The 12,910-nt window shown below is 39.1% G+C and overlaps 1 protein-coding gene and 1 long non-coding RNA gene across 3 annotated transcripts in view; both read right to left on the bottom strand.

The window, feature by feature from the left end:
* LOC100880368 (Tie-like receptor tyrosine kinase) overlaps positions 1-12,910 on the bottom strand; it is a 255,904-nt gene that overhangs the window by 105,464 nt on the left and 137,530 nt on the right. The window lies entirely within an intron of this gene.
* The window catches only part of LOC143265543 (uncharacterized), a 126,178-nt gene that overhangs the window by 24,303 nt on the left and 88,965 nt on the right, over positions 1-12,910 (bottom strand). Inside the window, exon 4 of the long non-coding RNA XR_013040167.1 lies at positions 4,355-4,408. This is a non-coding gene — a long non-coding RNA (uncharacterized LOC143265543). The remainder of the gene's footprint in view (positions 1-4,354; positions 4,409-12,910) is intronic.

Raw genomic sequence — 12,910 nt, 5'->3', positions numbered from 1 at the left:
AAAATATCGAAAAATGCTGTTGACAGGAGTGGAAGGAAGGCCGTGTTCGAGCGATTATTTCCAAGGATGCATCAGCCGCGTCCGAGATGGATGTATCTGTTGAATCTCTTCGGTTGGTTTGCGCTACGTCTCCATAGCCCTGAAGGCCTTTGCGTCTGACCTCTCGACCGGTAGGCGTGCAACAGACACTGCATAAAAGAGCCAGCCAACAACACTCGTCGAGCGGCGTCGTACCCTTTGATTCGATAATAATTATCGACCTCGTGATAAAAGAAAAACACGCGACGAGACAATGAAGCAGCCAACCTGCACGTTCCACATGGAACGTTTCTTAATTACGTTCAAAGCGTTCTAACCTCGAGCGTCTAACGCGATTTCAGATAACCTGAGATTGGTCATTGCTCGATGACACGGAAGATCCTTTCTTTTTTCGATGTTCACTCGTGTGTACATATTGTGCAGATTATTCGATTGCGAAATGGTAATCTAGGTGTGAATGAGGTTGTTCATGCTCATTTTTTATGAGGACGTTTCAAAGTTATGTATTGGTCTAAACAGGGTTTTTATTATATAGGAAGGAGGATATTTCTGATTTTATTAGAAATGATAAGCAATAGAACACAATGAATGGCAAGATAGCGAGTAGTACACCATAGAGGTCTTATGTGTAAATATACAATATGCCGTGATGATCTAACATGTAGTAATACACTGTGTGGAAATCTAGTGCGGAACAGTTTAATGAGACGCTATCTAATGCACGGTGATCTAACGCGTTGCTTTACAACTCGACATTCAACGGGCAATATCCAACACGACGAAATCTAACGTATCAATATTCAACGCATCAACATCCAACGCCCCCAAACTCAGTGTATCGAAATCTAACGCGTCGAAATCCAACGCGTTGATGTCTAACGCACCGATATCCAACGCATCGACATCCAACGCGTCGAAATCCAACGCGCCGGAATCCTACGCGTTGATATCTAACGCACCGATATCCAACGCGTCGACATCCAACGCGTTGAAATCCAACGCGTTGATATCTAACGCACCGATATCCAACTCGTCGAAATCCAGCGTGCCGGAATCCAACGCGTCGATATTCAACGCGTCGATATTCAACGCGTTGATATCTAACGCGTCGAAATCTAACGCGTCGAAATCCAACGCGCCGGAATCCTACGCGTTGATATCTAACGCACCGATATCCAACGCGTCGACATCCAACGCGTTGAAATCCAACGCGTTGATATCTAACGCACCGATATCCAACTCGTCGAAATCCAGCGTGCCGGAATCCAACGCGTCGATATTCAACGCGTTGATATCTAACGCGTCGAAATCTAACGCGTCGAAACCCAACGCGTTGATATCTAACGCGTCGATATCCAACGCGCCAATATCTAACAGGTAGTAATCCAACCTTCAATGATCTAACAAGTTCCAATTTAACATGTAGCAGTTTTCCAACTTATTCACAAATAAATAATCACTTATACCATACAATTAACCCTCCAAATATGTAAATCCCGAAATCACTTTAACTTTCCACGTCACGCGTAATTTAACGTATAATGTCGCAGATGACAGAACAAGGCAGTGCAAAAAATTGCCAGTAATTCATATACAGAGGCCGTTTCAATTTCTCGAAATCTTGCAAAATAATTTACAAGATTATTTCTGTTTTTTTTTTTTTATTTAAATGTGATTGTCTCTTTCGACCTCGACGTCTAAGTGAAATTCCCAGATGGCGGTATTTTCACTAAGGGAGTCGATGACACACGAATTCCTTAAAAATCATCGACGATTATCGACGAAAGAAAATTGTCGTGCCGAAGGACGCTTGCAATTAAGAAAATTACAGATAAATTGTAAACATTACAATCGACTACCAACGATGGAGAGACAAATTCAAGAACAGTCTTCCATCTATATTTACATACAAATTATATATTTATGTTGCAATTTTCTACAGAGTTCGAATACATTTTGCGTTAGCACTTTGAGCATCTTTTATAACCGTATAACGAAAATTTGTCATAACATTAATAACATAAGCTTCGTAGTTTTTACTAAAAACTAAAAGGTTGATATTCCAAAAATTTGTAATTGCATTGTGTCTTCTCAGTGCGTCATTGAACAAAATAAACTGTGAATTTTAAAAAGAAGGAAGAACTTGAGGAAAAATTTTATATACATAATTTGGGTAATCCCAATCCTCCACATCGATGAATTCCCATCTTCTCATATTTCTTAAAAAAAAAAAAAAGAAATGTGAACAATCAAGAACCAGTTAAAATGATAAAAATGTACAATCAAGCGTGAAAGACTCAGCCGAGGAGATACAAATAATTTTCCTGGAAGTACGATGTTTGTCTAACAATCGTTCGATTCGAAGGACAAACGCATCCGGATAGATCGATGTTCTCGAAAAAATCGGACCTGTTGTTCGATCGCAAATTACCCGAGCGGAACAACGAGAGGAGGTGAAGGATTCAAAGGTCCAGGTCCGATGAACGCTAAGCAAAGGGTGGGTTAGAATGATTGCACAGGATGACTGGGAATTTACTGCACCGTAGAATATCCCCTTTGGCTGTTTTAGAATCGCCATCGAGGTGCAATCGCGCGGTAGAATGGATAAAATTTACTTTGCTCTTCCTTTATCGGTGTTTGCGTGCCTCGAATACGTAATTGAACAGCTCCGTGCGCGATATACGATTGCGCTGCTTTCTGCGGATTCAATCTGCAGATTTTTCCCGGGTATTAATAATACAGGAAGTGGTCTAAATAGCTACTTTCATTTCGAGATGTATTCTCGAGATTGTTTACATTGAAACTTGTGCTCGTTTAATTTGAAATTACAAGCAGTGGTAAAGTGGTTAATCAATTTGTGATAGAAATCAGCAGAAATAATGTAAGTTATACGACAGTATATGTAGAATAATAATTGTACGACTATATATTATAATACAATAAGTGCAAGTGTATTTGTATATTTATGTATACATGTATATAGGGTGTCTCACAACTAGTGTACAGTTAGTGTACAACTGGTGCCAGATAAAATTACAAAATGGAACATCAATATGTCATCCTTTTGTCTTATAAAATGTGAGCCCTTCCATCATTAATCGTTTCAAATGTTATATGAACATGTTATTCAAAATGCATATTATTTGACACATGACTACATAGACCCCATCCTTCGATCCAGTTCCAAGTTTCCCAGCGCAAAGCACCCATTTACAAATTCATTACACGTATCATCGATTCAATCAGTACTATATCGATCAATAGTAATCATTCTTACCGTGCCACATAATTCGTGTTTAATTAACATTCGCGTTTAATCACGGCCATAAGCGAAACGATGGGTCCCTGCAGCGATTTCGCAATACGCGAAACGTTCAAATGCAAATGCTGATAGAAAGTTGTCTGAGGCCGACTCGTTCAGCCGTCGAGACAAGTCGAAGCTTCGGAACAACTTTGTTCAACGAGGCGCAAGGAACATGTTTAATTGCAAACGCACCCTCGTCCACGACTACCTTCGACGTCGCAACCAATTTCAAGGCGAGCCTTAACGTCGCGACAAATCGTAATTAATATGCCGGCCGGTTGCGCCGAGTTTACGGGCTTCTGTTTGAAGCTGACGCGAAGTAATGGACGGAAGATAAATTGAACGGATCCGACGCGGAAATCCCTTCCATCGATTCAAGAATGCGTCGATTTCGATACGATAGCGGTCTCGAATAGTTCATTAATTTTCGCTATGCAGATGTTCATTTGCGAGATGCTTCTTCGGGAGCCTGCGAAGGCTACAGCACGGTTCAGAGGATGCGGAAATTTTCGTACGCGGTGATATACAATTCATAAATATACATATGTAATATACATACGTGATGTAACTACATAGAAGGTATATATATACATACATATACACACATATACATAAATAGAATATAGAGTTCCGATATACATACATGTACGTATGTCAGTATCTACATATCTAGATATCTGTGCATGTAGGTATCTACACATGTGAGTATGTACGTATCTGAGAGTACCTATGTATTCAGATATCTACGTATTTGAGTATCTACATATGCAGGTCATATATGTAGGTATCTATGTAGGTACCTACATATGTGAATATCTATGCATCTAAGCATCTATATATGTGAGTATCTACGTGTCTTAGATATGTACGTATGTAGGTACTGTACATTACAGTAGACATTGTACTTGAGAGTACTGGAGAGTATTCATGACATTCTTATTCAAATTACTATTTCTATTACAACAAGATAATACGGATATTAAGATTATTAAGCAAGCTTAAGTGACTCACGTACAGGTGACTCTAAATCGGCAAACTTAGCTCGCGGTAACAGTGACATGGTACCTGAAACCAAAGAAGAAAATATCAGCGAACTGCAGAAAGAAATAATCAGCTAAACAACGGTCTAAATGCATTGTCATAATGAGCCTTTCCAATAATTGCTATCGCAGAATTGCCACACGCTCGTTTAACATTTAGACAGTTACGAAGAAAAATAGTGCTCGTTGCGGCGGTACACCCATGCGCTTTCTCGGTAAACATGTTGCACCTCGTCATCCAGAAGGATATCGATATATCTTTCGCCACGTTCTGAAATAACCAGCTGCGTGCTCACGAGAGAATGGAGTATTCATGTGACAAGAAATAACGCTAATTAATTAGAAAGGCCGTCTTCGCTTTTTCGTTCCCATGGTGTCGGCAAGTAATTGTATGCAAATTTAGAAAATCATGTTCTTTCAATTCATTTAACGTCAACGAACTTCGTAGATATAAGTCATTCTTTATTCTCCAAATTTTATATTATCGGATATAACTTGCTAATTAGTATTTAGTACACTTAGTAGTTACTATATTTTGTAACAGAAAGCTTTTCATTTGTAATGGGGTGTAGTGTAAGAAACTTTAAACTGATGGAGATAGTACTTTGACCCAAGCTACTACAGACGTTAAAAGATGAAAGTGGAACTTTGATCAAAATATGGATTCAGAAGGTTAATTTCTTTCTAAACAAAAACTATACTGCTGACGCTAAAAGATATTAAAATTTCATCACACATAATTTTTTCCTTTCAAGTCTATCGTATTTGCCCTAAGAAGTCGGCCATAATCAGGGCAACCGCCCACGCAGCACAGTTTCAGATTACCGTTCGTAAACCCTAGAAAGATTTGCAAAAGGACTTTCCTACCAGGTTGCCGTTAATGGCGTTATTAAGAGGATCTCTATGGTGGGATCGTGACGCGCAGGTGCGTACAGGGCGTTGCAAAAGGCGCAACGCGACTGTCGACGATTTTATCGAAGCCAAGGAAACCTGTTAGAAGAAGTGTTATTGCGATGCGCCGTTGTATCTGTATGTACGATCGCTAATAAATTCCAGTAACTCTCAGCCGCGCCGGCTTCTCTCATTTTCCACAGCCACCGTCCCTTTCTCGTCCTCTATCTTCTAACGCCAACATCGAGTTTGCCCACTGTAATATCGGTACGAATATACGGTACGTGCAGTCAACAAGACTGCACTCTTTCACGTAAATGTAGCAAGCGATGAAAGTTCACTCGTTTATTTTTGGACATTCTAAGGATTTAGCATTGTTAGGGATTTTTAGGAATTTTAAGAATTTTTTGGGATTTTTGATCTTTGGAAATTTGGAGATTTGATTAGATTTCTGGAATCTTAGAGTTTAAGGATGTATGCGAGAATCTATGATTTTTGTGGAATATAGGAATTTATGGACGTGAGTATTAGGGGACATAGGAACTTGGGGATTCTGGTGTTAGCAAGTTCACAGATTTGGGTATGTGGAAATTTAGGAGGTTAGATTTACAGAACCGAAGAATTTGGTGCATTAGAAATTTGGTTATATGAGAATTTACGAATGTAACCTATGAAGTTTGTGGACTTACTATCTGCAAATGTACAGATATGGAGATGTAGGGATTTAAAAATGTAAAAGTTTGAGTATAAAGAAATTTGCGACCTGGAACTGTAGAGATTTATCAATTGTCAAGCTTTTAAAAATCAAAAATTGTTAATTGTATATGCATACACCCAACATCGCACTCGAGTGTCCTATCCATAATGATCAAAATAACTCTACCACTCCACCGAGACCAAAACATAATTAACTAATAATACATTATTTACGAAGAAAAAAGTCTCTCAGTTTTAAACTAAGCCTCAAAACAAAATAACATATCAGACTTAACGCATCTATCCAATCTAAAATAACGCAATCTGTATTCAGTTTAAGAGAAGTAAAAGCATCGGGGTAGGATGTAGCAATTAAAACGCCAGCGTCGTTTATATTTCACTTGGAGGGAGACTGGTATCTCGATGAAGATTCGTTGCGCCTCTCGGCGTGGCGTTATGTATACGAAACGCGAATCGCCAGACGGCTGGCCGGTAATTGTTTTCAGGGCGGCGGGAAAAAGAGATGGCGCATCCCTGATAGGTTCACCTTGAAAGTTGCTCGAGCTCGATCGGGATCGAGGCTTAATGAAACGGCTATGATTTTTGCGTCGGATCCTGCGGGCATCGCCTAATGGAGACCGTTCCTTCTCGTTGCTCGAACTTAATAGAAGCGTCGGCAATCAGCTCTCGTATCGACTAAAGGAAAAACGTGCAATCACGCGACTTCCCGATGGGTTATTCCAAAAATTTATATGCACGAGGATGTTCCTTGATGCGTGAATCCGCTTGCGATTTTAATTGAAACGTAATACCGGCTTAACGTTTCTTTAAGTGTACGCGCACAGAATTCTCTTATTTGCGCTGTTAATGAGAGCTTTTAACATCATTTACCTATCGCTGTTCGACTGCTTCATCAATATGGAGAATAGCCCCTGAAGAAGTTGCTGTTTAGTATGTTAGCTTCGATTAGTATTAATTGAATTACATTTTAACGACACGTAAATTCATTTTTACTGTGAAAGGGCTTCGCTCAAATAATTACATTATTCGCGTTTATTGCTGCGAAAGAATTAAGCTGAAATATTACAGGTGATTTAATTTGATGTTAAAATAATTATTTGAACAGTCGTGCAACATATATCAATTTCTAACATGTTAAAACATTTTTGAAGTACCAGATCCAAGCTGGGGTCACCGGATTAAATTTGTACAATACGAATTCTTTGTCCTCTACAATTAGATGCATTATCCGTATTTCTTGTGAATCGAACAGTATACGAAAACTCATTTGTCCGAGTACATGTGTCCAATACTGTATTTATGAAGACATCGCAACGCGTTTTTTCACGGGAGAACATCGATAAGAGGGAGGTTCCGTAGGGCGTGGGAGGTGTACGAAGAAACATCGGGTCGAGTGTGTCGATATGATTTGTTGGCTGGCTGGTCGCTGCCAGAGAACAAAGCATAATTTACGCGTTCTCAGGCGAACATGTTCGATCGATTCGCAGCATGCTTTGCAAAAAGGAAAGAATGAAGGTCCGTCGAACCCTAGCGTTTCAACCGGTTAGTGATTTTCGAGAAACGGGAGTAAAACGCCATGTAACCCAGGTGTTAATTCGTAGCCTTCTGTTGAGGCAACGTCGTAACTGACATCCTACATTCATAGCTTTTTTTACCGTACATCAACGTTTAGCAACACGAGACTTAGAAGCGACGATTCTACGACTCCATGTCCCACTTCTCGTTGGAGTCATTGAGCAAGCGGATAAATCGCCAAGGAGTCGCGAAACACGGCCACCTTCGAGTTCCATTTTCACTCGAGATCAATGGCTCTGTACTCACCATTGTCGAGAACGATTCCCTCGGTCGCTGAGGATTTCATTTGCGGTATAAATTGGACAGAGTCATTTGTATCAGAGTCTCTGTTAATTCTAAACGTTACTAATTGCAGATGAAGCATCGCAGAAATGGAGATTTGTAAAATTGTCGTTATAGTAGTTCATATTGTCTTAAACTTTCTTTCAGTGTTTATCTTGAAGTGTAGAGATTTGTAGATGCAGAAATTTGTATAATTAAACATATGAGAATATAGGAAGTACATTTATGAATTCGTGAACCTGAACATCTGAAAATTTGTCAATTTGTTAATTTGAATATCTGAGAAAATTTGTACGTATAAGACTGAACATATGCGAATCTAAACATGGTACGTATAACTGTGCTGAAAGTCCAAAGTGAATACTTGCGCCGTTAAATACAAAGAACTGAAGGATGCATTAAAGAAACAGGGAAGTCGATTATAAACCGTTAGGTATAAGTGAATTTGAAGATAACACGTGACTGTATGGAGATACCGTCATCGTGGAAAGGCGAAACCGATACCGCAATGTTTCGCTAAGCAAACGAACGAATCAACATCAACAGGCATCACGACCTAGTTTAATGGCTAGCCCGTTGTTCCGAGTACCGTAAACCTTGACAAAACTGATAAAACCTGCTTCCAGAGATGAGCTCGCGTCTCTAACCTTCCCTATACAACCGCGAACTCGGTTTACAGTTACTTGGCCTACCCGAACGAGAGACGTTCAACTCGTCTGTATACAAGGATGCTGCGTTATCAGTGATTGATATCGCTGGTTAAGGAGAATGAACTTGCGCCCACGCTTCCAGTCTCTCTTCCACCTCTGATAAAACTTACGTAACAAGAAATACCACCGATCGAAAGTTACCTCGCAACGATCTTCGTATCGCCGTCGAAACGGTAGACGGAATTCATATTCATTAATCACACGAATATTTCTGCGATTTTTTCGTTGGTGAACAAATACTGGTAGAATAGTTAGGATAACAGAAATTTTTGGTAGATGCATTATTCAAATTAATTTAATAGTGATGTTTAGTGCCAAACGGCAGACAATGTTTATGTCTCGATATTTAGCAAATACACTTAATACCAAAGGGTTGATTTTTACATATAGAGAATTCGTTATTCATACAATAACGGTGATTTTCTTCCTGCACAAAAATATTTCTGATTTTGATTTAATATACAGCAAGCTGGTAAATTATGAATAATATTAAATATGTAATATACCAAAGAACTATACATGTCCAACCAGTGTCCTAAATCTTTTATATCCCAGAATTTTGTCAAGGTTTTCCATAAACAGTAAAATAACCTAAACGATCCAGTAGAGTGTGAACAAATATTACCGAAAGATTAATGACATATTTCCATTGTGATTAGGATTAGTCTCATAGCGATTTCGAATGGTTCACATCATCTTCTAATCTCACTTTCGATCGTCGATGCCCACGATCGTTGCACTCTGGATCGAGTTCCATGCAGATGAATCTTGCTTTCGTTCCAGACGTGTGCGTACGACAGCCACGGACACAAAGCTGACAGGGATGCACACAAGTGCACGTGACTTCCTGCACGGTACACGACTATGCACGATGCAAGGGGACAAGAGATGCGGCTGCACGATCGCGACGTGGGCGTTACGTGGCTTTCACTCAACAATACCCCATTGCCTTCAATAATTGGTATGTGGTTCTGACTCGATAGAAACGTTTTATTTTGCTTTGAACAAGATTTAGAAATATCTTACCATCATCTCGAATCAATTCATTCTCGACTGCTATGTCTGGGTAAACTGGAAATTTTGTGTAGCTACTTTTTTACAACACCATAGTGTTATTTTATTTTCGCTTGGATTTTTGTGCATTATTGTTGATGAGCATTTAATTAATATACAAATAATAATATCGTCTTTAAACACATAATTACGGTTTAAAACAAATTGCATTCGTAGTAATAGCTTACCAGTTTCTGGAGCGGAAACGTTAATGAAATTCATAAACCATAATAGATATTTAGCGAAAGAGAAATTTGTCATAGTTTCACCGCACGAATTGAGTAGTAACGTGCATAATTCCATTGTAAAGTATGTTAACTGTCAGCACGTTTCTCGTTCAAAGCAAGCGAAGCAACGTTGCTGATGTAGTTATTATTCTCGTGTACCGATTCGTGAGATCATTAGAACGAGCTCGTTACCGTTACCCTGTTGAAATAAATAGCTTCCATTTAAATTATAAATGACCTAGTACAATTGATTCGTACATGCACTCCTACGCTATTTGTTAAAATTTAATGGAGAACAAACCAATATTCTTGTACCATCGATATTATGTTGATTCTTAATGTCTTATTACTGTTCTTAAAAGAGTTCTTCAAAAGCTAAAATATGGGGTTGACGACTCGATAAAATATAGTAATTTTTATGTAAAAATGAACATTTATTTAAATAATGTTTTTACTTGTATGTTAAGTAAAAGTTCTTATTAGCTTCTCTAACGTTGGTGAAAGCCTACCTTTTTGTTTCAAATTGCTTAATTAGTATCTGAATTATGAGAAACAACCAAGAAAATGGTAATAGCAGGCACTTCAAGAAATACTGACATCCATCTGTCAATCAAATGATTCACAGTATAATTTACATGTACGTGTGTGAGTGTGTGCATGTGCATGTGCGTGTGAGTATGTGTGTATATGTACATATGTGTTTGTATGCGTGTATGAATATGTGTGTCCCTCTGTGTATGTATGTGTGCCTTTGTAGGCATATGCATGTTTGTTCACATGTGCATGTGTGTGCGAGTGTGTGTTAGTAAATGCGGCGTTTACCATCGATCATTCTCAAAATGTCAACCAAACCAAATAAATCTCACAAAGCAACTCATAAAATGACATCCAACCACAGATCATCTCTCAGCGTTCCAGTCCGGCAATATCAGCAACATTATCCGTAAATACCAAACCAACATTCTAACCGGTAGCAATGTCGCATAATTCTCGGTAGAATTTTTCCGAAGCAAAACCAGGGGTTGCAGGACCGTCTGGAAACAGGAACGCGTTATCAAACTCGTAGGGTTCGCGCCCCCGGGGATCTCGTTCCGTTTCGAACAGGCACCGGTGTTCCCTGCGATTCGACGAGGTAAAAAAAAATCGACAGCTTTTCAATAAAACTTATAGCGCTTATAAACCAACGAGGGGACGTTGTACCGGCATGCGGCCAGCACACGCAAGGGTAGGTTAACATGTACTTTATAATAATAGTAAAAATGACGGCAGCGCCGGCACAGCATGCGAACTTCTTGCATGCAAATGGATTGCAGGTAGACCGGTAGGTACCTTGGTATCCCGTGTGCAACACGAATATATACGTTCCTCGGTACCGACGCGTATTTCACCAGGCTACCAGGCCATTCGACGCGTCTCAGATCTAACAGGTTCGCAGTCGAACACTCGGACCGCGTACTTTTATGCGTCGATCATTGAAAGTAGGGATGCACGAGTCGGATACAGGGATATGGGGACAGTTTCGGAATGTAGGAATATGGGGATACAGGAGTCGCAGAATGTGGGATATAGGGATGTAGGGATGTAGGGATAGAGGGGTGTAAGAATTCCAGTACATCGAAATCTGGGGATAATGGGATTTCGGGACATAAAGACCTAAAGATCGTAGAGATTTTGGGATATGGAGATTTCGATATATGTAGAGATCTCGAAATATAGATATATCTGGATGTGGAAATTTCGCTATGGCAGTATCTGGAGATATAGGTATCTATGAATGTAGGAATCTAAGAATGGAAGTATTTAGGAATATAGGTATCTAGGGATCTAGGAATCTAAAAATCTAAAAATCTAGAAATCTAAAAATCTAAAAATCTAAAAATCTAAAAATCTAAAAATCTAAAAATCAAAGAATGCCAAAATCTATAAATCTAAAAGCAAAGCTATCTATGTACCTAGATATCTAAAACTATAGGTATCTAAGTATCTAGTGATTTAAGTATCTAGAGTTCTCCAAATCTAAGAATGTAGGAATCCCCACATACAGATATGAAAAATTGGGAATAGAAAGTCCAGTCAGGTTAAACGACACAAACGAAATTGGCGTGCAAGGTATTCCTTCGGATGTAAGTTGCGTGTTATAGGTTATGGTCGATCTCCATTGCGTCTGAATGCGTTCGCCGTGTCCCGCATAATGCTGTCGTTTGAAAGCGTCGCCAGTTCCAGAAGCCGATCGCGACAATAAGCGTGCATACAGTGTTATTTATACGGCATAGTTTAGGATCATTTGTAAAATACACTTTGCGCCGGCGAACCGGCTTAGGAACGATTTCAATATCAAAGGATCGAATACTTTTCGAGAGGATTACTTTTCTCGACTCACGCTGAGAGAAGATCCGATACGTGAGTCGTGATTTTTATCTCTAACGAAGCTATGTCGGACAATGTACGAGCGGATTACAGAGATTTAAAATGGTTTGCTTCGGGCCGGTAACTTTGCTTTGTGCTCTCTCATTGTTGTTCGATTTCTAGCTTCTTTTTCGTTTACCGATGACTTATTGCTTGTGTCATTTTACTAGCCCGCAACTCCGACTTGTGTTTGTTTATCTATCTGTTGCCAAAATGCTTTTATTTTATTATTTTACTGTAAGTACTATTTCATCATTTTGCTATACTATTATATTATTGTCCTATTATTACTGACATATGCCGGAGATAAATATGTACGGAATGTTCCATCCATGTAGACTTACAAAAGTATTAACTATGAAAATTATAAGGTAAATTAACTCGTACACGACCAACGTCGCAATAGAACTACCGTTCAAAAGTTCTTTACGATAAATTTTATGCTCCTTTGTACGCAACATTGCAAAGAACGAAGTAATGTGCAAAAATTGCATCATATCACTGTTCGGTACTTAACGGGATAAATTAATACCCCATAAACGTAGGTATGCCTGTATTCTACTCACCCGCGATCAATTACTTTCTTCCCTTACAATATCAACAAAAGTTACAAAACTAAAATTACCTTGAATCTAAAGGGTTTAAATGTCCGGCAAGAAACTAATC

The sequence above is a fragment of the Megachile rotundata genome, chromosome 1 (assembly GCF_050947335.1).
Source record: "Megachile rotundata isolate GNS110a chromosome 1, iyMegRotu1, whole genome shotgun sequence".
NCBI lineage: Eukaryota > Metazoa > Arthropoda > Insecta > Hymenoptera > Megachilidae > Megachile > Megachile rotundata.
Note: the sequence above shows the minus strand (reverse complement) of the source record. Positions and strands in the feature narration are given on the sequence as shown.